This window comes from Canis aureus, chromosome 6 (genome assembly GCF_053574225.1).
Source record: "Canis aureus isolate CA01 chromosome 6, VMU_Caureus_v.1.0, whole genome shotgun sequence".
Classification (NCBI taxonomy): Eukaryota; Metazoa; Chordata; class Mammalia; order Carnivora; family Canidae; genus Canis; species Canis aureus.
In genome coordinates, this window is record NC_135616.1 from 5,987,546 (window position 1) to 6,008,865 (window position 21,320).

General features: G+C 44.2%; 1 long non-coding RNA gene across 1 annotated transcript; it reads left to right on the forward strand.

Moving 5' to 3' along the window:
* Window positions 1-2,999: 2,999 nt before the first annotated feature.
* On the forward strand, window positions 3,000-18,434 carry LOC144315458 (uncharacterized). Its single transcript, XR_013381166.1, has 3 exons — window positions 3,000-3,255; window positions 17,536-17,638; window positions 18,224-18,434. It is a non-coding gene; the product is annotated as an uncharacterized LOC144315458 (long non-coding RNA).
* Window positions 18,435-21,320: the final 2,886 nt, after the last annotated feature.

Consider the following 21,320-nt stretch of genomic DNA (forward strand, 5'->3'; position numbering starts at 1 on the left):
ATGTAACAAAAATTTCTCCATCAATTTATATCATCAAATGTTCAGACACAAAGAAAAGTTGAAGGAATTTTAGTCATAACCATCCATCCACCCAATCACCTAGACTTTGCTATTGATATTTCCTATCTTTTTCTTATCCCATATTTATTTATTCATCTATCCGTCCTCCCACCCATCAATACATTTATATTTTTGGACACATTTGTGTGAGTTTTTTTTTTTTCCTGTTGACATAAAATCTATAATCAAAGCAATGCTCAAATCCTAAAGGTTCTCACTTCTTTAGTTTTGGTAACTGCCTAGATCTGTGTAACATAAGCTCCTACCCACCAAGCGACAGAACCTTCACCTACCCCAGAAAGTCCCCTCATGCCCTTTCCCGGCTGGTATCTAGCTCCTCCCTCGTCAGAGGCACCGCTGATCTGATCTTTTTCTATTGTAAGATACCTTTTTTTTTTTTTCTTGACAGATGCTTTTCTTTTTTTCATACGTTCATCTTGTCTATTCTAGGATATCAAATAAATGGAGTCCTGCATTATGTACAGTAGCACATGCTCTTTTTGGTCTGGCTTCTTTCACTTAGCCTGATTTTTAAAAAAGATTTTATTTATTTATTCATGAGAGACACAGAGAGAGGCTGAGACACAGGCAGAGGGAGAAGCAGGCTCTCTGCAGGACTCCATCCCAGGACCCTGGGATCATGCCCTGAGTCGAAGGCAGACACTCAACCACTGAGCCACACAGGTGCCCCAGCATGATGTTTTTGAGATTCATCTGCGTTGTGTTGTGTATTGGTCATTTGTTCCTTTTTCTTGCTGAGAAGTATCACACCATATGAATATACTGAGATTTGTATATCCATCTCCGTATGGAGGGACACTTGAGAGTCCTCCATTTGGGATATTACACATATCCATTCTTTCATAAGGCTCATGGATATGTTTCATTTCACTTGGATAAATGCCCGGAATGGAACTTCTGAGCCATAGGGCAGGTACATGTTGTAGTCTCACACAAAACTCAGAGACTACAGTGCTGTCCCAATAATATATGGGTTCTAGTTGCTTCAGTGTTGGGACTGGTGTTTTTAATTTTAGCCATTCTAGTGGCTGAGTAGTGCTATCTTGTGGTTTTAATCATCTGTATCTTCCTGATGACTAATGGGATCCAGTGATTTGTCATGTGTTTATTGGCCAATGGTGAACCTTCTTTGCAAAGTACCTAATCATATCTTTTGACCTTTTAAAAATTGGGTTGTCTTTTTATTATTGAGTTATAACAGTTCTTTATTTGTCCCACATACTAGTTTTTAGTTTTGTGACTATTTTATCTAAGCCTATGGCTGGCCTCTTCATTTTCTTAACAGTCACTTGATGAACAAATGTTTTTAATTTTGGTGATGGCTAATTTCTCCATTTTTTTTTCCTTTTATGATCACTGTTTTCTGTTTCCTGCCTAAGGAATGTTTCCCTACTCTTAGAGTCATAAAGATGTATGTTTTCCCTTAAAAGCTTTATTGCATTTATATTAACTTTTGCATTTAGGTTATAGCCCATCTCAGGTAACATTTTCTGTATAATGGAGGGGCGGGACAGGTACTGAGATTTATTTTTTCCATGTGAACATCTACTTATTTCTACACCATTTGTTGAAATGACTCTCCTTTGTTTACTGTATTGCTTTGGAACCTTTGTAGAAAATCAAACCAACTTTTGCTTCTGGCCAAGTTTTGACATTGGATAACAGACAGCCCAGGAAAGGTCATTCATGAGAGAGGGGAGAGCAATGAGGTGGTCCTACCATGCCCACAGCTGACTGCCTGGAGAGTCTCCAAGCCACAGTGCAAGGAGGGGGACTCAATCTGTGGTCTTCTTCAGCAGAGGAGTCTGAGGAGGGGATTCAGGGAGATGAAGGCAGCTGGAATTTCCAAGGCAGAATGTCAGAGAGGGGAGGGGGAACTCTACTCTTTCAGGCTGTGAGCGAGGGGCATAGCCAGTGGGTGTAGTCAGTAGGTTGGGGTCTGTTATTGCTCTGTTACCTTCCTGGCACAGAGGCATGCTCTGCCTCAGTGGGTTGCTGTTACCTTGTGCTCCATGTGGGGCCTGTGGGGTCAGAGGGTTTCCTCCACCTGCTTCATCGGTTCCTGCCTGTCCCTCCATGCTTGTACCCCCCTCCAGGAGACTGCGGTGGCTTATTCCTCCGTGTTAGGCTTGTGTGAGGAGATGGGGGCTCTCAGTTCTTTGGATCCTCCCTCAGCTTTAGGCACGGTCTCCTGCCTGGCCCTAGTCCTTTTCACGATGCCTAGCAGAGGCCATGATGTTCCTGTGCTGCCTGTTGTCCAATGTTAAAACCATTATTTCACAGATTTTTGTCCAGGTTTCCAGTGTTTTTATGGCTCAATGGTAAATCTGGTCCCCATTATACCATCTTGGCCAGAAGCAAAACTTCATTTGATTTTTGACAAAGGCTCCAGAGTAATATGATAAAAAGAGCTTGCATGTGAGTGCAGACCACTGCCCCTTGTGTCTGGAGCTCCTAGTCATTCTAAACTGTGACACTTGGGCCACACTTAAGAATTGATGACATTCCAGCTATTTCCTTCCTACGTGCTTCTCATGGTAGCCACGTGTTCTTCATCTTGACCAAAGGTGAATCAGCTTGTGTCTGTCTTTTCTCAGCTTGTCACCCTTCAAAATCTTGTTCATTTCACTGTCTAGTGCCTTTACTTCTTTGATGGGTTCAAGAAAAGTGATGATTTTTTTTTAGAGTATTCAGCTTTTTCTTGTTCTTAGAGTGGAAGCCATGATCTCTTGCCAAGCGAAATGAATCTCTGCCTAGTTCCTTTTAACAAACATTTGTTGAGCGCCTTGCTTGCTGCGCTCTGCACCTGCCGAGGAGATACAACATGGTCTTTGCCGTGTGCTGGCTGAACAGCTCATGCATCAAGCTAGTGGCATCACAATAGGATGTGTTCACTGGTGGTATGCGTGGCACTCGCTGGAACACTCAGGGGAGCCAGCACCCAGGCCTGTCCGAGCAGCCCTGGGGAGTTAAGCTGGTGCCAAAGTCTCATCACACAGAAGAGCAGTGATTTCCAGGTGGACAGAGGAGAGGAGGACCTCACTGGCAGAGAATCACCACACCTTTGTTCATGATGAGCTGTAAGAACACGGCTGTCCTTGTGGGTCCTGACACTGATTTCCAAATTCGCTGCCGGCTGCTAGAGCTCCCTGACTATCACGCCTCAGAGCCCAGGTTAGATACCACCTTGTTATCTTGATTTTTCTACCCGACAACAACCCGACACAATCACAAGCCTCATCTCCCACTGTCCTATCACAGCTGTGTTGAACACTCCCGTGTACACAGTTCCTAGGCCTTTCTCATGAACCCCAACAGGTTTTCCCATCTCTGCATTCGAGAGATGGTACGAGCTGGCTTGGTATGAGCTCAGAAAACCCTGGAAGAGCCGAAGTCAAAGAATGTTCCTGTCTGCCCCATCAGGGGTCAGATTGCTCTCTGGATCTTGGGTCTGAACGGTACTCTTGCCAAAACAGTGTCTGGGAGATTAATGTACAGATTCTGGAGTCAGTTTCTTTATTTCTGATTGAAGAGAGGGGACCATCTTATTTCAGGCTGTCACTCCCTCCCGGAATTTGCAAGTCTGGTCTTTTTAAATGTTAACTTTTAAGGAGCTAAATTATTCATTCATTCCTCTCACCCAGTGACATTTTGATTGCTGCATTCACTGTTTAAATTTTTGAATGCTCTCAGATTCTCTTTGCGCCTGTCTCGGCCTAGTGATAATGGCAAGAGGATGAGAAGGAACCGTTCGTTGGCTCTGCAGCCTTGGCTCCAACTGTAATTGTACAGAGCAAGTGTCACTTAGACCTGGGAGACAAGGAAGGCATCTGTTTTCAGATTTGACATTCTTTCCCATGAGAAATGCTTGCCCATGTGTTTTGTTCCTGCCTTTTGCTTTCGCCTCTTTGCCTCTTACCAGCAGAACAATGTCACATTTTTTCCAGAACACAGTTCAGTCTTGGGTATGTGGGATAAAAGGATGCTTTGAAATATAAAACTCGAAAAATGTCCTAACCAGTGGTGAGTTTTGGAAGAGTTAGGGTCATTGGATGAAAGTGTAAAGAACGGTTTCTCTACACGTGCCCATCACTAATTATGCAGATATTTCAAATAAGGAAGACGGCACGTAACTGCGGTTGCCCTTACGCTCCCAGTTTTCAAGGTGGCACAGCTGAGGCAGGAGTGCAATCCAGACATCAGGAAGGCGGAGTGGAGCATGGCTCCGGGAAGTCAGGGCAGGGCTGGTTCTTGAAGGCTGGGTCAGAGCTGCTTGGGCGAGGCCTCCCAGACGAAAGGCAGCAGGTGCCAGAGGTGTCAGGGCACAGTGTTAGCTGGTCTCAGATTCAATCTACACAATAGGAACTAAATACCTATTTTCTTCATCTCTCCCCTTTTACGTATGCTGTATTTTTCCCTTTGTCTTCCAGCGAAACCACCCCACCGCCTAAAACATGAGCTCTTTGCAGATGATAGGTTCACATTGCTGTCCCTGCCCTATTTAATCTCTCTGTCTCATTTCTGTTTGACTCTCATTCCTTTTGTGATTTGACTTCACATCTCTTCCCACAGCCCTCCTGATGGCCTCTTTCCCCTCTTGCGTCCCGCAGCCACCTCTGTCCCCTTCCACCTGCCAGTGTGCAGCAAGCCAACTGTCTCCTTCTGAAGATGAATGTGGCACCGGGGTCTGGAGCAATTGGCAAATAATTACAGAAAGCTCTGTTTATATTTTCCTCACTAATATCCGCTTAACAAATGTTTGTTGAATACCTGCTGTTGAGATAGGCATATGCACAGAAATCCTCGTACATCTAGTCAAATCATAGGTGATATGAAGTATTAGAAGGCAAAAGTGCTATATAGCCCTAGAAGACTTCCCTTTAGGATGCTCATGGGAAGCTTAACAAGTGTGGTGATCTGGGGTAGATGGGGAGGGGTCTCAGGCTTGGAGGGGTCTGAAGGTCAGTCAGTTTGGATGGCCCTTTAACCAAAATATCTTATTTCTATCCTTTTACCAAAACAAGAAATGTCCATGTGACCACATTGCTAGAACCCCTCCCGTGGTCTTAGTAGGGGCCCCTGAGTACAAGTCCTGAAGCTTAAATCTCATTGGCTTCACAGTACATCTGCCACTGGAGATGATGTTTGAGTTTTTTTTTTATATATATATATATGTATTTATTCATGAGAGACACAGAGAGAGAGAGACAGAGACACAGGCAGAAGGAGAAGCAGGCCCTCCAGGGAGCCCGATGCAGGACTCGATCCCAGGACCCCGGGATCACGCCCTGAGCCAAAGGCAGATGCTCAACCACTGAGCCACCCAGACACCCTGAGTTGGGTTTTGAAGGCTGTCTAGGAGTTTTCCAGCTAAAGAAAGAACGCAATAACCCACCTGGCAAAGCTATTTGTATCTGCAAGGGCCAAAGACGTGAAAATGATGTGTATGACAACATTGATTGTATGGGGTGAGTGATGGGGGATGATATCAGAGAAACCATCCTGGGGTCAGATCCAAGATGATCTTGATGTCTCAGGAGTTTTTTTTTTTTTTTTTTTAAGATTAAAAAAAAACTTTTTAAAGATTTTATTTGACACACACACACACACACACACACACACAGAGCACAAGCAGGGAGAGGGAGAGGGAGAAGCAGGCGCTCTGCTGAGCAGGGAGCCCAACATGGGGCTTGATCCCGGGGCCCCGGGATCATGACCTGAGTCAAAGGCAGATGCTTAACTGACTGAGCCACCCAGGCACCCCTCAGGAGTTTTGATTATGTCATATACTCAAGAGAGTTTTTCACAAAAGAATAGTATGACCAGATTCGTTTTCAAACAACTCTTCTAGAGCGAGATGAATAATAATTTGTTATTAGAAGTACCTAAAAACCCTTGATGACTGATATCTACTTCCCGAGTCCAGAGTTACTGAGGTTTCAATGAATGAATCTGATATAAATAGAATCTATATGAATATAGAAGAATCTATTTATATATGAATCTATATAAATAGATCCTATAAAAATATACAACGAAGTGGGTATAAAGCAAGTTTCGGAACACTGAAACTGTATGATATCATTTATGTAAAAAAAAAAAAGTATAAATCCTACCACACTGTGTCCTGTTTCTGGATGCACACACCACACGCTCTCAGGAACCTCACCGTATTTCCCCTAGGAACAATGATTCAATGTAATTTACGTAATATATAAATGTTAGCAAATGTTAACCATTGATTTTGAATAGGGGATAAATGAGTATTTTTCTGCTATTCTTTGTTAGTCTCTGTAATTTTGTTCAAAAAGAAAAGAAACAATTTGGGGTGTAAACATGGGGTGATTTAAAAATTTTTCTTTCCCGTTAAATTGATATTAGCTTGATATATCTCACATATATGTATATATGTGAGAACTGATATTTACAGTTTTCACATTAAAAAAATCAAAAGGAGAGGTCAGGGACTTCTGAATCAAGGATATCAAGGGAGAAGCCCGCTAAGGTAATCTTTAGCACCAGATAAACATCGAAAGACTTGTTCTCAGCCTCTGCATTAGTCTCGGATTGGACCCAGACTTCACTGGCTCGCTCTGGAATCTGTGTTCAGATTTGCATGAGGCCTCCAGCGCATTCTAATCCATCTCAGTTGGCCATACCTCATCTGTTGGTCTTTCTAACCCCAGCGCTGAGCTGACAAAAGTCACATGGTGCCAGGAGACAGGGGCTCCTGGCTGGAGGAAGACAGACGCCAGTCAGAACAAGGCCCCTGCCCAGAGCACCACCCAAGGGGCAGCCTTTGGAGTCAGTGGGGCGGCCAGACATGGAGCCGGGTCCCCGTGTACCTCCAAGTTGCTCTGATGCTTGCCTGGTTCAGATGAAAGCCAGGAGGTTTGCTTTTCATCTTTATAGGATGGAGAAAGTTGTTCTGTCTTTCTCTTTCCAAATCAGCAACACTTGCTATCATTTAGTGAAAAATAGAGGAAGTGAGGCTATTTTGGCGTCAGATGCGGTACTGGAACTCTTAGGCCTATTTTCAATCTATCATAGCAACACAACAAACATAAAACATCCTTATTCTAGTCTTGTTTCATGTATTTTTCCCCAGACTATTTTCAATCATCAAAGAATAAATGAGTTGCCCCTTAAGCTGGGCAGTTTACCAAGATGCTGCTCCAAAACGGAAAGAGTATTTATCGTTTTTCTAATGCTGAGTCAGGGAGGGCTTTGTATTTGGATATTGCATGTTTGGGGTTTATTCACTCAACTCCTGTTTTTTATTGGGTTCAATGTCTCCAGTACGTCAGGAAATCAAGAGGGAGCCAGCAAAAAAGTCCCTGAGTCCTTAAGGTGCATGTACATCTAGTGAGATAATTAGAGGAAATAATTAAAGAATAAACTGAAGCCAATGGTCCACGTGGCTGCATGGTCTGTCTTCAGCAGAGGACTCAGAATCGTCCTCAGCACCTTGACTCCTTCATCCAGCCCTTCTACATTGTTGACGATCCATCCAACAGATAAGCTTCTCTTCAATATGTCAGTGACCTTCACTTTGACTGCTTTTCAAACATATTGTTCCTGGGGTCATAGTCTTCATTGTGTTATCGCCTGGAAGTGTTCTGTCTCTGAGATCAGAAGCTTCAATGTTTTGCTCAGGCCATCTGCAGAGACTGCGACAAGGCCTTTAATTGCCACTGTTCAGAATGAAGCCTGCGTTTTCTAGTCTCCCTTCTAACTAGGTGTGGTGATGTGACTCAGTAGTACTAGTTTGACGGGATGTAAACAGAAGCTATAAATGCAATTCTTGAAAACTGTCCTAATAGGAAGGGGCAATTCATTCTTTACTCCTTCCCTTGCATTGGGTGGAATAAGGCTGTGATAACTGGGGCGTGAGCGGCCGTATTGGGCCATGAGTTAGAAGCTATCATTGAGGTTGAGGGTGACAGAGCAACTTGCTTCCTTATGATTTTGGATGTGGGCTCTGCATTTGCCTGTTTCCATGGGCTAAACTAGTCTTGTTTATGGTATTCTTGGTTTTCTGTCCCTCGTAGCCAATCCCAATGCTCAAGTTTGTAGCTCTCTTTTTGTCATTATGTTTCTATCTCAACCTCATCAAGACCACAGTCCTCTTTACTCCAGATTCTCTCTTGATATTATTTCCTTCACCATCCAAAAAGAAATTGATCCACTGTCCTCCTGGCCGTGCAATGAAGGCTCTGTTTGTAGATCTGATTCTGGAGGAAAGCCTGCTTCTCTCACAGCTATGGCTGAAGCCCAGGGGACAACAATTTTACCAAGACCACTGATCCTGCAGAGGGGCCGATGGCACTGAGCACAACTCAGGGCTGTGTGCTGCTTCGTAAGTGGCATTGAGCAGAGCCCACGGAAGGATGCATGCCTGTTCAAGGAGACCCTATGGATACAGATGGTCCTTTTATAGCTGTTGCCTCAGCAGAAGTCTCAGGCTTCTGTGAACTGTAGCCCAGACAGGGAGCATTGCAGAGAATGAGGTGGGACTGGGCCCCATCCCCGGCTCGCAGGTTAGGAGGAACCACCACCTCCTTAATAAGAAGGAGGCTGTGATCCGCAGCCCGTGTTTGTGATTCTGATCTGGATGCTGTGTTGGAGTATTTCCTAACGTAGGTGTGAGTAAAGTCAGTCTCTATAAATCCTTTTGCTATCCTCGTGGAACTCTGAATTCAAGAACCTAGCTAGATAGATTTTACAAGGAAAATTTGAATTGGAAGGGCCCCGTCTGAGTCAAGAGTCTCATCCTCAAAGCGGATAAACTGAAACAATGTCATTGTGGGGTTCACCTTTGTCTGCATCTGCTACTCACAGGGTAGAATGGGGCCCAGCCTCTGTGTGCTTAGTACTGCAGTATCCTACATGGATACTGCCTATAGTGAAGTGGAATTACGCCTTTCTCTTGTGCTGGACTCAGGAGTTCCTTGACACAGGTCTCTACTGACTCATCTCCATATCCCTGCAACCAAGACTGGAATTCAGTAGATACTTAATGAATATTTTTGTTGATTGACCGAGTAAACGAATCTTGACTACCATATGAATATGTAATTAGGCCTTACAGTGGAAACATAATCACATAATAGTAACTCAGCTGACTGGATTTATTGAAAGGAAAGACTATTCACAGGCCCTGTAAGATGAATTAACTTACACTCATCTTAAGATCTGTAAGATGATACTGTTCCTGGAGTAATGTAGGAATGAGATCAGATGTTGGAAGGAAGGTTGGATTATGGTTGGCCTCGTGGTCCATGTAGAATTGTATTGTGACTAACAGAAGGGCACATAAGGCCCATGTGATCTGTATTCACAGCTCTCTCTCTCTCTTGCCCTTCACGTGTATGAGAAAGAACAAGTGGTACGAAATAGCTCCTTGCCCCAGGAGATCCTGGTGTACAGCCCATAATAGGAGATGCTCTGGAAGGGGGAGAAAGTTTTGCCCTGGCTGCTTAGTGTAGGGTAGCCAGTTGGCCTGGAGCTACAGTTCCCTGAGAGATGGGCTGGCCCACTTAGGGGGGAATTGTGGCTTTGGGGTGACATGACCCTTAGGTGCATCTTAGGTGGGGGATAACTGTTAATGCCCTGGTGAAGGTTATCAGGTGGCTTTTCCTTGTGGGAGCCATGGATCTATTATTAGGGCTTTCATGAAAACATCTTTTGACAAATTCCACTGATGGTCTTTTGTTACTCATACAGTGTCCCACTACCATTTTTCCCTTCCTTTTCCTACAAAACCATCCCTTCTTCTGAGCTGAGAGAATGTACTGAGGATCTCTGAATAACCAGTGCCTCAGCATGAACGAGAACATGAAGTAAATGGAGGATGGACAGATGGATGGCTGGCTGGGTGGGTGGACAGGGGATGACTGAACAAACAGGAAGAAACTGATGATAATAATAAAGGAGTAAAACCAAGAATTAGGGCGGAGGCCTAGGGCATCTCTGTGTCATCTGGTTTGGCTGGCAGATAGGCATCTAGTTATCAGAGCCCAACAGTAGCCTAAAACCCGATCGGGATTTGAAGCACACCCTAGTCTAAGCCCTGCTCATTTGTTACCTTGTGTCTGTAAATGCTTCATGATGGCATAACCTGCACAATTAAGACAACAACGGACATTGGAGAGCAGTGATTAGGGGAGGAAGGAAATAATTTGTGTATATTTCCAGGAAGATTTTGAGAAATGGCTTATTCACGTGGGTCACCTATTTTTGATAAAATGTCTTCTTACAGAAGCACAGTACTCGACAAAAGTCTGCACACGAATGCTCTTGGCCTCAGGCCACCTCAGACACTGGTGTGCCTCTGTCCTCAATCACCCTTGGTGTCTGGTGCAACGGCTCAGCTCGGGTTGAAACCAGCTTTGTTTGCAACTGTGTGTTTGCCAACATTTTCAAATGGCACCACAATGCATCTCAATATGTGTTGATACCGTAGCAAATGCTTGGCTGGGCAGTTTTTCTCTGTGATAGGTCTGGTGCCAAAGCTGTCAGTAACTTGCGGGCAGGAACCCAGTCTGTTCCGGCTCCTACCACGTGGCCAGCCCCAGTGGAGAGCCAAGCACTTGGTAGAGATCAGGCGTTTGCTGAGTGACTGAATGAAAGGCACCACTGTCGAGAGCACTGGAGTGGGACTTGTCTTTTCGGGACTAAGGCGGGGAGTCTTTTTACAAGGTCTCTGGGTTCTGACTCCTCATAAACCACCTGTGGGGCTTAACCAGTTTTATTTGCAGGTGATCGCAGAGGATTGAGCTTCTCATCTCTGTGATACCATTGCTGAGCCACCAGCAGAGGAGCCATACTGTCCCTTGGGCCTTAAGGCCCTTGAGCTTCATCTTGTCCTAACATGCTGTCCTGAATGTATGTGCTTGTGCATGTGCCTCCTTCTCTGGAGGCAGGAATCAGCTTTATTTGACTCTCATCCAGAGTCTAGCAGAGTAGCCTGTACGGGTGGGCACTTGCTATGTGTTTGTTGAGCAAATGGGCAAATGGACACAGAACCTCACTGCTGCACTTCACAGATGGCCCCCAAATGGTACACGGGAAGAAACAGATCACTAATGATGTGTTTCTGCAGATATTTAGAAATGCTACTGGAAGCTTTCTGCACTGAGCTGGGACAGAGGATAAATGGTGCAGAAGGAGCACCTGTTGGCTGCTGGGTGTGAGCACAGGGTTTGGGTCAGATGATTCAGGATCTGAGCAGCTATTTCCACAATTATTGCCTATAAACAACCTAACCTCTCTGAGACTCAGTTTCCTCATCTATAAGATGCTTAGGATTATTGTAGTAAATAGGATAATACCTGGTACACGGCTGAGTGCTGAATAAATTATTGTTACCATGTTAGTTATTAATTATAATTCTTGCATGTATTAGGCCCAGCCAGTGATTGTGGGGCTTAGGTGGAGGAGGAACACAAACTGGCCAGTTTACTGGAGGCAAAGGAAGACGGGAGGTTTCCAACAGCTCCCTGCTCCAGTCACCCTTTGTCTTCTTCCCATGAAATAGCTCAGGATCTGCTTGGCCCATAGTGGGAAGGGGCCTCTGAGAGGTGCCCTGGGAGTGGGGAAGGGCCAAGCGACCAGAGGACTTGCATGACTGAAAGTTGTAGAAAGGACTGAGGAAGAATGACTAATGGGAGACAGGCACTCCATTCAGGTCCCCAAATCATAACTGTATTAAATGAATGATGTGTATGAAAGTACTCTGTGAAGCCATGGCTCTGTCTGCAAATCATAGCTATTAGCATCACAGTGTGCTTATTATGGTGCCGTGGGTGGTTCTGCCAGGCAGGGCATCTTTCAGGTTTCTTGGGTTAGGCTATATTCCTTAAATGTTAAGGCATTTATTTATATTTATTAAAAATTTATTATTCCTTAAATGTCCTCCCACCCCCCCAAAAATTAGAAACAAGAGTATTGAACCCAACAAAGCACTTTTTTTTATAATAAATTTATTTTTTATTGGTGTTCAATTTGCCAACATACAGAATAACACCCAGTGCTCATCCCGTCTAGTGCTCCCCTCAGTGCCCACCACCCAGTCACCCCCATCCCTGCCCTCCTCCCCTTCCACCACCCCTAGTTCGTTTCCCAGAGTTAGGAGTCTTCCATGTTCTGTCTCCCTTTCTGATATTTCCCACACATTTCTTCTCCCTTCCCCTCTATTCCCTTTCACTATTATTTATATTCCCCAAATGAATGAGAACATATAATGTTTGTCCTTCTCCGACTGACTTACTTCACTCAGCATAATACCCTCCAGTTCCATCCACGTTGAAGCAAATGGTGGGTATTTGTCATTTCTAATGGCTGAGGAATATTCCATTGTATACATAGACCACAGCTTCTTTATCCATTCATCTTTCAATGGACACCGAGGCTCCTTCCACAGTTTGGCTATTGTGAACATTGCTGCTAGAAACATCGGGGTGCAGGTGTCCCGGCGTTTCATTGCATCTGAATCTTTGGGGTAAATCCCCAACAGTGCAATTGCTGGGTCGTAGGGCAGGTCTATTTTGAACTCTTTGAGGAACCTCCACACAGTTTTCCAGAGTGGCTGCACCAGTTCACATCCCCACCAACAGTGCAAGAGGGTTCCCTTTTCTCCACATCCTCTCCCACATTTGTTGTTTCCTGTGTCGTTAATTTTCCCCATTCTCACTGGTGTGAGGTGGGATCTCATCGTGGTTTTGATTTGTATTTCCCTGATGGCAAGTGATGCGGAGCATTTTCTCATGTGTTTGTTGGCCATGTCTATGTCTTCCTCTGTGAGATTTCTGTTCATGTCTTTTGCCCATTTCATGATTGGATTGTTTGTTTCTTTGGTGTTGAGTTTAAGAAGTTCTTTATAGATCTTGGAAACTAGCCCTTTATCTGATATGTCATTTGCAAATATCTTCTCCCATTCTGTAGGTTGTCTTTGAGTTTTGTTGACTGTATCCTTTGCTGTGCAAAAGCTTCTTATCTTGATGAAGTCCCAATAGTTCATTTTTGCTTTTGTTTCTTTTGCCTTCGTGGATGTATCTTGCAAGAAGTTGCTGTGGCTGAGTTCAAAAAGGGTGTTGCCTGTGTTCTCCTCTAGGATTTTGATGGAATCTTGTCTCACATTTAGATCTTTCATCCATTTTGAGTGTATCTTTGTGTCTGGTGCAAGAGAGTGGTCTAGTTTCATTCTTCTGCATGTGGATGTCCAATTTTCCCAGCACCATTTATTGAAGAGACTGTCTTTCTTCCGGTGGATAGTCTTTCCTCCTTTGTCGAATATTAGTTGACCATAAAGTTGAGGGTCAACTTCTGGATTCTCTATTCTGTTCCACTGATCTATGTGTCTGTTTTTGTGCCAGTACCACACTGTCTTAATGACCACAGCTTTGTAGTACAACCTGAAATCTGGCATTGTGATGCCCCCAGCTAGGGTTTTCTTTTTTAAAATTCCCCTGGCTATTCGGGGTCTTTTCTGATTCCACACAAATCTTAAGATGATTTGTTCCAACTCTCTGAAGAAAGTCCATGGTATTTTGATAGGGATTGCATTAAACGTGTACATTGCCCTGGGTAACATTGATATTTTCACAATATTAATTCTTCCAATCCATGAGCATGGAATATTTTTCCATCTCTTTGTGTCTTCCTCAATTTCTTTCAGAAGTGTTCTATAGTTTTTAGGGTATAGATCCTTTACCTCTTTGGTTAGGTTTATTCCTAGGTATCTTATGCTTTTGGGTGCCATTGTAAATGGGATTGACTCCTTAATTTCTCTTTCTTCAGTCTCATTGTTAGTGTATAGAAATGCCACTGACTTCTGGGCATTGATTTTGTATCCTGCCACACTGCCGAATTGCTGTATGAGTTCTAGCAATCTTGGGGTGGAGGCTTTTGGGTTTTCTATGTAGAGCATCATGTCATCGGCGAGGAGGGAGAGTTCGACTTCTTTTTTGCCAATTCAAATGCCTTTAATGTCTTTTTGTTGTCTTATTGCTGAGGCTAGGACTTCCAGTACTATGTTGAATAGCAGGGGTGAGAGTGGACATCCCTGTCTTGTTCCTGATCTTAGGGGAAAGGCTCCCAGTGCTTCCCCATTGAGAATGATATTTGCTGTGGGCTTTTCGTAGATGGCTTTTAAGATGTTGAGGAGTGTTCCCTCTATCCCTACACTCTGAAGAGTTTTGATCAGGAATGGATGCTGTATTTTGTCAAATGCTTTCTCTGCATCTATTGAGAGGATCATATGGTTCTTGTTTTTTCTCTTGCTGATATGATGAATCACATTGATTGTTTTACGAGTGTTGAACCAGCCTTGTGTCCCGGGAATAAATCCTACTTGGTCATGGTGAATAATTTTCTTGATGTACTGTTGGATCCTATTGGCTAGTATCTTGTTGAGAATTTTTGCATCCATGTTCATCAGGGATATTGGTCTGTAATTCCCCTTTTTGGTGGGGTCTTTGTCTGGTTTTGGAATTAAGGTGATGCTGGCCTCATAGAATGAATTTGGAAGTACTCCATCTCTTGCTATCTTTCCAAATAGCTTTAGTAGAATAGGTATGGTTTCTTCTTCAAATGTTTGATAGAATTCCCCAGGGAAGCCATCTGGCCCTGGACTTTTGTGTCTTGGGAGGTTTTTGATGACTGCTTCAATTTCCTCCCTGGTTATTGGCCTGTTCAGGTTTTCTATTTCTTCCAGTTCCAGTTTTGGTAGTTTGTGGCTTTTCAGAAATGTGTCCATTTCTTCTAGATTGCCTAATTTATTGGCATATAGCTGTTCATAATATGTTTTTAAGATTGTTTGTATTTCCTTGGTGTTGGTAGTGATCTCTCCTTTCTCATTCATGATTTTATTAATTTGAGTCTTCTCTCTCTCCTTTTTAATAAGGCTGGCTAATGGTTTATCTATCTTATTAATTCTTTCAAAGAACCAACTCCTGGTTCTGTTGATCTGTTCCACAGATCTTCTGGTCTCGATTTCATTGAGTTCTGCTTGAATCTTTATTAACTCTCTTCTTCTGCTGGGTGTAGGATCTATTTGCTGTTTTTTCTCTAGCTCCTTTAGGTGTAAGGTTAGCTTTTGTATTTGAGATCTTTTCAGTTTTTGGATGGATGCTTGTATTGTGATGTATTTCCCCCTCAGGACAGCCTTTGCTGCATCCCAAAGATTTTGAACGGTTGTATCTTCATTCTCATTAGTTTCCATGAATCTTTTTAATTCTTAATTTCCTGGTTGACCCTTTCATCTTTTAGCAAGATGGTCCTTAGCCTCCACATGTTTGAAGTCTTTCCAAACTTCTTGCCAACAAAGCACTTCTTGAGGACCTGCTAATTTGTGCAGGGCACTGTGAAGTTACATGGAAGAGAAACCCTACCTTCATGGGCTCACAACCCAGTGCACCTGCAAAGTCACATTGCCTTAATTCAGGGTTCCAAGGAGGCCAGGAATAGATCCCTTGGGCTTTTGTATTATTCGAGTGGGAGAGCAAAATGAGGGGGCAGAAAGCTGGAAGTACAGACGCCTTCTTTGGCAAGTGCACAGCCATATGCTGGGAGTGTGCTGCCCACGGGAGTACTCCTGCCCAGGAGAAAGCAGATCTAAAGGCAGAAGAGGAGGTAGGTGTCTGGCCTCCAAAGCACATGCCCTATCCACTCACCTGGAGCAGTGACTTGAAGCCCAATTTACCATTTCGACCTGTTTGGTCGAAATGCCAGTCATGTGCTCACCAGATGTGGGTACCGATGCTCCTGAGTGATGTGTGCGAGGTGTCGCTAGGCCACCAGGCAGCTGGGCTCCTGGCACTTCCCGACCGGTCCCCATTTTGCCCCCCAGCCCCACTGCACTCAGTGCAGACCCAGGCCTGGCCCAGTGGTGGTGGAAGCTGCCCACTGTCCAGCTGGGCGCCTGGGTAGCCAGTTAAGGCTGGATCTGACCTCTGCAGTGGCCACTGGCTGCTTTATGGGGCATCAGTGCCTTGAGTATAGTGTCCCAAATTTCACTTAAAAAAAAGAAAGAAAAAGTCTGCTTGGTTCTGGCTCCTCCCCAAAGTGGGTCAGGGTAAATTTAGACAGGATCTTTAGTGGCTCCGAGAATTCAATTTGTTCAATTCGCTTTAAGTTCAATTTGAGCTTGACCTCTGAGGACACAGTGTTCTCAGGGGAAGATGTTCCTGCCTTGTTATTTTGGGGTTTTGCTTTAACCAGTATGGCCTGGGAAGGGCCTTCAGGATGGAGGTGTAGCCAACAAGGCAAGAAGTGACTGGAGAGACCCTCTTTTGTGGCCGAGGGAAAGGTGGCTTTTCATACCCAGAAATCCTCTCTGCTTTCTCAAAATTGCCAGCACAAGTTACCCTACAACCCTGCAACCCCATAACCCCTAGGGGTAAAGTCTGACTTAGCAAAGCTGTGGCTGCTCCAGAATTCCTATAGAGGAGTGACCTTGGGGGCTCATCCTAGTTGAATGGGGACTCGGAAAATTTTTGAAACTGTTTTCATGTTCCATCGCAGTGAAAAGTTAATAGTTCCTATTAAATAAAGGGGTGAGGGGATAATAGAGATGAGAAGAGGTAGGCTAAATACCCCTGTCTCCCCCTTCCAGGCCTGCCCCAGCCAACCCTGGTGCTGCTCCCACCAAAGTCATGGTTTTGGCTCTTGCTCACATGGCAGGTGTGGGGTGGGAGGGCACGTGGAGCAGGGCACTGGCCCCTCCCTAGTGTTGAACACATATTTTAAGTAAACAAAGTAAACCTGTGGTCATATACGAGGCTGCCAGGAGCCTCATCTAGTTCTGTGCTTCTATACTTTCCCTTCAAAGGATTACATTCAGAAATGTAGAAGTGCCTTGAGCACTTTCCCTGCCTTCTCCGGAATCCATGAAGCAAATGTAAATAATGCGTTCCCGGTGCCCGAGTTCATCCTTCTGTGTAAGGAGTTATGTGAGGGTTTAACAGGCCATGATCCCTTTAGGAAGGGCACCATGTTAATACAAGAAACAGTTGTGATCACACTGAGAAAAGGATTCTGGTCACATTGGTCAACTGAGGCTAATGTTACAATCTTGAAAGAGATGAACTCAATGAAATTGAAGACATGACTTGGTCTCAAGCTCCAGGGCAAAAGCAGTTGATCTGATTTGGGCCCAGGTCCACTGGGCAATCTAAATGTGTTCCATAGCAGGGTCACTTCAACAAGGTGACCTGGCCCCGTGTGTTCACCAGAGCAGGGTGGGGAATGGAGTGGGTCTGAGGCAGCTGCAAGCAGCTGTACGGTAAAGCCTCAGGATGAGTTTCGCTTTGCCAATTATTACCGTGTAACCTTGAAGCAATCAATGACTTTTCTGATCCTGTTCCTTTAGCTATGAGATTAGGGCAACAGCCTGATTTACAGGATAATTGAGGGAATGAAATGAGATGATATTCCCTTGTGTTTCTGGAGCAGTTCTTGGAGGACAGACACAGCGCTGACCCACTGTTTCAGTCTCCACAGCACCTAATGAGGTTATTCCCATCGTATGGAATGGAAAAACTGAACTCCAGAGACGGTAAGGACCATGACCACAGCCAGTGTCAGAAGTGGTATAAAACAGAATTAATTTGGATGGGGATCAATTCTTTAAAACTTCTTACACCCAGGTCTCACCCTAGAGCAAGTATATATCAAAAGTCTGGGTTAAGAGACAGGCTTTTATTTTATTTTATTTTTATTATTTTCTTTTATTTTTTTAAGCCCAGGTGATTCCAGTGTCCAGTGATGTTTGGAAACCACTAGGTTAAGAAATTTTCTACTGGTGGTTCTTGGTCCTGGCTGCAGTGGACCACCAGGGAAACATCTAAAATATACTGATGGCCACACCCACGGGAGTCTGATTTATGTGGCCAGGCCTTCCGGGCCTTATGCTACTTGGATGATTCTCAAACATAGTCCAGTAGAGACTGCTGTGCTAAGTTGCAGGGAAAGCACCCCCAGAAAATGGTTGCGTTCTTCCATTACTTAACACATCACCTTGGTCAGTTTGCTCTTAAGGTCTCTTCCAATCATTACTTGTAATTCTCTGGGGCAGTCACTACTCACCTTTGTCTCAGCTGGCTGGCACAAGGGAGGAGCTCAAGCCATATTTCTCCAACAGCAAGTGAAACTAGGAAGAAGCAAGGAGCAGGGAGCAGCATCGCTGGAATCTTTGACCTGTCCGGTCCTGCTTCATACATGTAGTCAATCAGTTCCATAAGAAGCACAGGTCTGCCTTCATCTGCCCTCTTGGCTAAAGGAACTGTAATATTTTTTTATTCTGAATTCGAAGAATTCAATAAGAAAAATAATAACTGTTTACATAACTTTAAGTTCTCTTATGACTTTGTTAGCATGAAGTAGCACTTCTCCATGTTATGTGAAAATTTGAGCTGTTTGGATTTCCTCATATCATTCATACACGTATTTGTATTTTTTGGACCATTATTTCTGTCAAGATGGGCTAACGTATGCTGCATTAATGAACAATTCCCAAATCTCAGTGGCTTAACACAACAAGGACATATTTGTCCCTCATGCTGCATATTTAAAGTTGGCCTGTGTATGACAGTCACTCAGGGGCCCAGCCAGAGGGACATATGCTCCCACAACTGCCAAGGCACAAGATAAGTGGTGTACTAGCTCTTTAAACTTCCAGCAGGGGCAGCCTAGGTGGCTTAGCGGTTGAATGTCTACCTTCAGCTCAAGGCGTGATCCTGGAGACCCGGGATTGAGGCCCACATCAGGCTCCCTGCATGGAGCCTGCTTCTCCCTCTGCCTGTGTTTCTGCCTCTCTCTCTCGCTCTCTCTCTGTGTGTGTGTGTCTCTCATGAATAAATAAATAAAATCTTTAAAAAAAAAAACAACTTCCAGCAGGAAGTGACACCTATGGCTTTTTATTCGCAATTCATTGGCAGAGAGCCACATACAACTTCAAAGGGGGTAGGAAGAGTGATTTTATTATATGCTCAGGAGTACATGGAATATTCATGAAGAGCTCTAATAACTAACACAACCACATTCACACCTAGCTCCTTTTTTATTAGCGCTCCCTTGAGAACACTGGCTCTGTCCAGAGTCTAACTTGCAGGTCAACAGGCATGCACCCATGATAAGACAGTAGATGAGGCTGGTGGCACCACTAGGAATGTCATGTCTGAGCCTTCTAGTGAAAAAGGGGAAAAGTGGCTCCTTCTACAAAGTGCCATAGAAGATGGTAGGAAGGAGTAACTGGCATTTCTGCTAGCGCAGTCCTTATTCTGGAAGGACTATATTGGGATGGATGGCAGTGTCCTGAGGGTCAGGATGGATGAACAACTTTTCTCCCTTTGGTTTCCTTTCCAATAAAGTTTAGGTCAGTGTCATATTAGATAAAAATACCAGTTCAATATAACAAAGTCATTGAAAATAATTTTGAATATATCCTGGAAAATCCGAAAGGAGTATTACATGGATAACTCTGACAGTACTCCCTAAAGTTCTTCTCACTCTCTCCTTTTCCTCGCTATGTCCACCTGGAGAAACCTTATGCATCCTTGAAGACACTTACGAAACAGATTAGTCTGTGGTCCCCTAGACCATCGCTCCAGGCAGAACTAATCTCTTTTATACGCTCAGTCTATACTTACATATACTATTATGATACTTATTACATTATAGGGTATTGTGACATTATTTAATCATTTTATTTAACAAAACCTAGAGTCAGGCACTCTTCTAGGTGCTTCATAAGCATTATCTTACTTAATCCTCATAATGTAACTATTAGGTGATTACTACTATATGTATATTTTTTAATTTTCATAGGAGGAAACAGGATCAGAGGGCATGGGTAACTTTCTTGAGGGTGTCTGGTTAGAAAATAATGGAGCAGGATTTGAACCAAGGAAATTGGACACCCTTGACCTGGTCATGAGTCTCTTGGGAGCTGACTGTCACATTTGTGTTTGTATTCCCACAGGCCTAGCCCAGTCCCTGGTCATTAAGACTGTTTTTTAAACGAACGAGCACAGTATTCAAACCTGTTGATGGACTGTAACTTATTAGTCTGTTTCCAGATTTCACTGTATAATTTGTGCTGCCATGAAATCTGCTTTACAAATTACATTGGTTTCATTGGGGTTATTTGGGGGTAAATTCCCCTAGGTGAAATGATTCAAGAAGTATAAACAGTTTTATAGATAATTGCTTAATCACGCTCCAGAAATTTGGGATTTAGAATTCCACCAGCTATTCTTAGGTGTGCCTATTTCGTCAGAGTAGCTTCAGGGCTTCGTTTTTATTTTAATCCGTTAAAAGTTAAAAGTGAATTTAGAGGGGGCCAATGCAGGCCGTGGGTTGACGAATGATGAATTGCTCTAGGCAGACTGTTGGGATTATGAGGTTTGGAGTGCTGGAGCTGTGTTGAAGTTTACTAGCTCATTGGGAGGTTACAGAAGCTTCTGTCATTGGAATGGGGTGGGTTCTTTCAATCTAATGGACGGAATTTGGCCTAGGAGAAACTGCATTGGCTCGCTTTTGTGTTCTGATCCCATTCGTTTAGATTAGGTTGTTCAGCCCTTACCACTGCCTGGCCCCAGCCCTCCCCAAGCATCCCTGTGCCTCGAGTCCTCAGCTGTCCCCCTACAGAGACAGGCCACTTGTATTAAATTACAAATGATGGATAAGAGCTCAGAAGCGCCAACTTCCTTGTGAAGGATCAGAGCCTAAAAACAAAACAAAATGCAACAACACGGGAATACAAGCCTTGCTGTGTGATTTTATGGCCCTGAAGGGACAGCAGTTAAGAAGGAAGACCGGTTCTTTTGGGCCCAAGGCCATGGGCAGGACTGCTGGCCCCGCCTGAGAGGCCCAGGCCGCAGAATAGGGGCTTCCTTCAGCTTTAATCTGAACAACTGGGGTAGATTCTGGAGGTAGGCGGTGGGGCCTGCAGAATCCTCAGCAGCAGATTCTAAAGCCTGGTTCTTGACGAGCAGCAAATGACAATCCTGGTGGTGGCATGGCTTATAAGAACAGGAGCACAAAAACTGCCCAAGCCACCATCACGGCTTCTCTGGGTCAACACAACTGTCGTTGGCCAGGAAGCCTTCCAATCCTGGCCTGTTCTTATCCTTACATCACTGTAATCTTCTAACAAGTAATTCCCCTACTTTAAATTCTCCCAGTCGATTTTTTTCCCCCACCTACCCGAAAATCCAAACCCTTTCCTGTGGGCCACG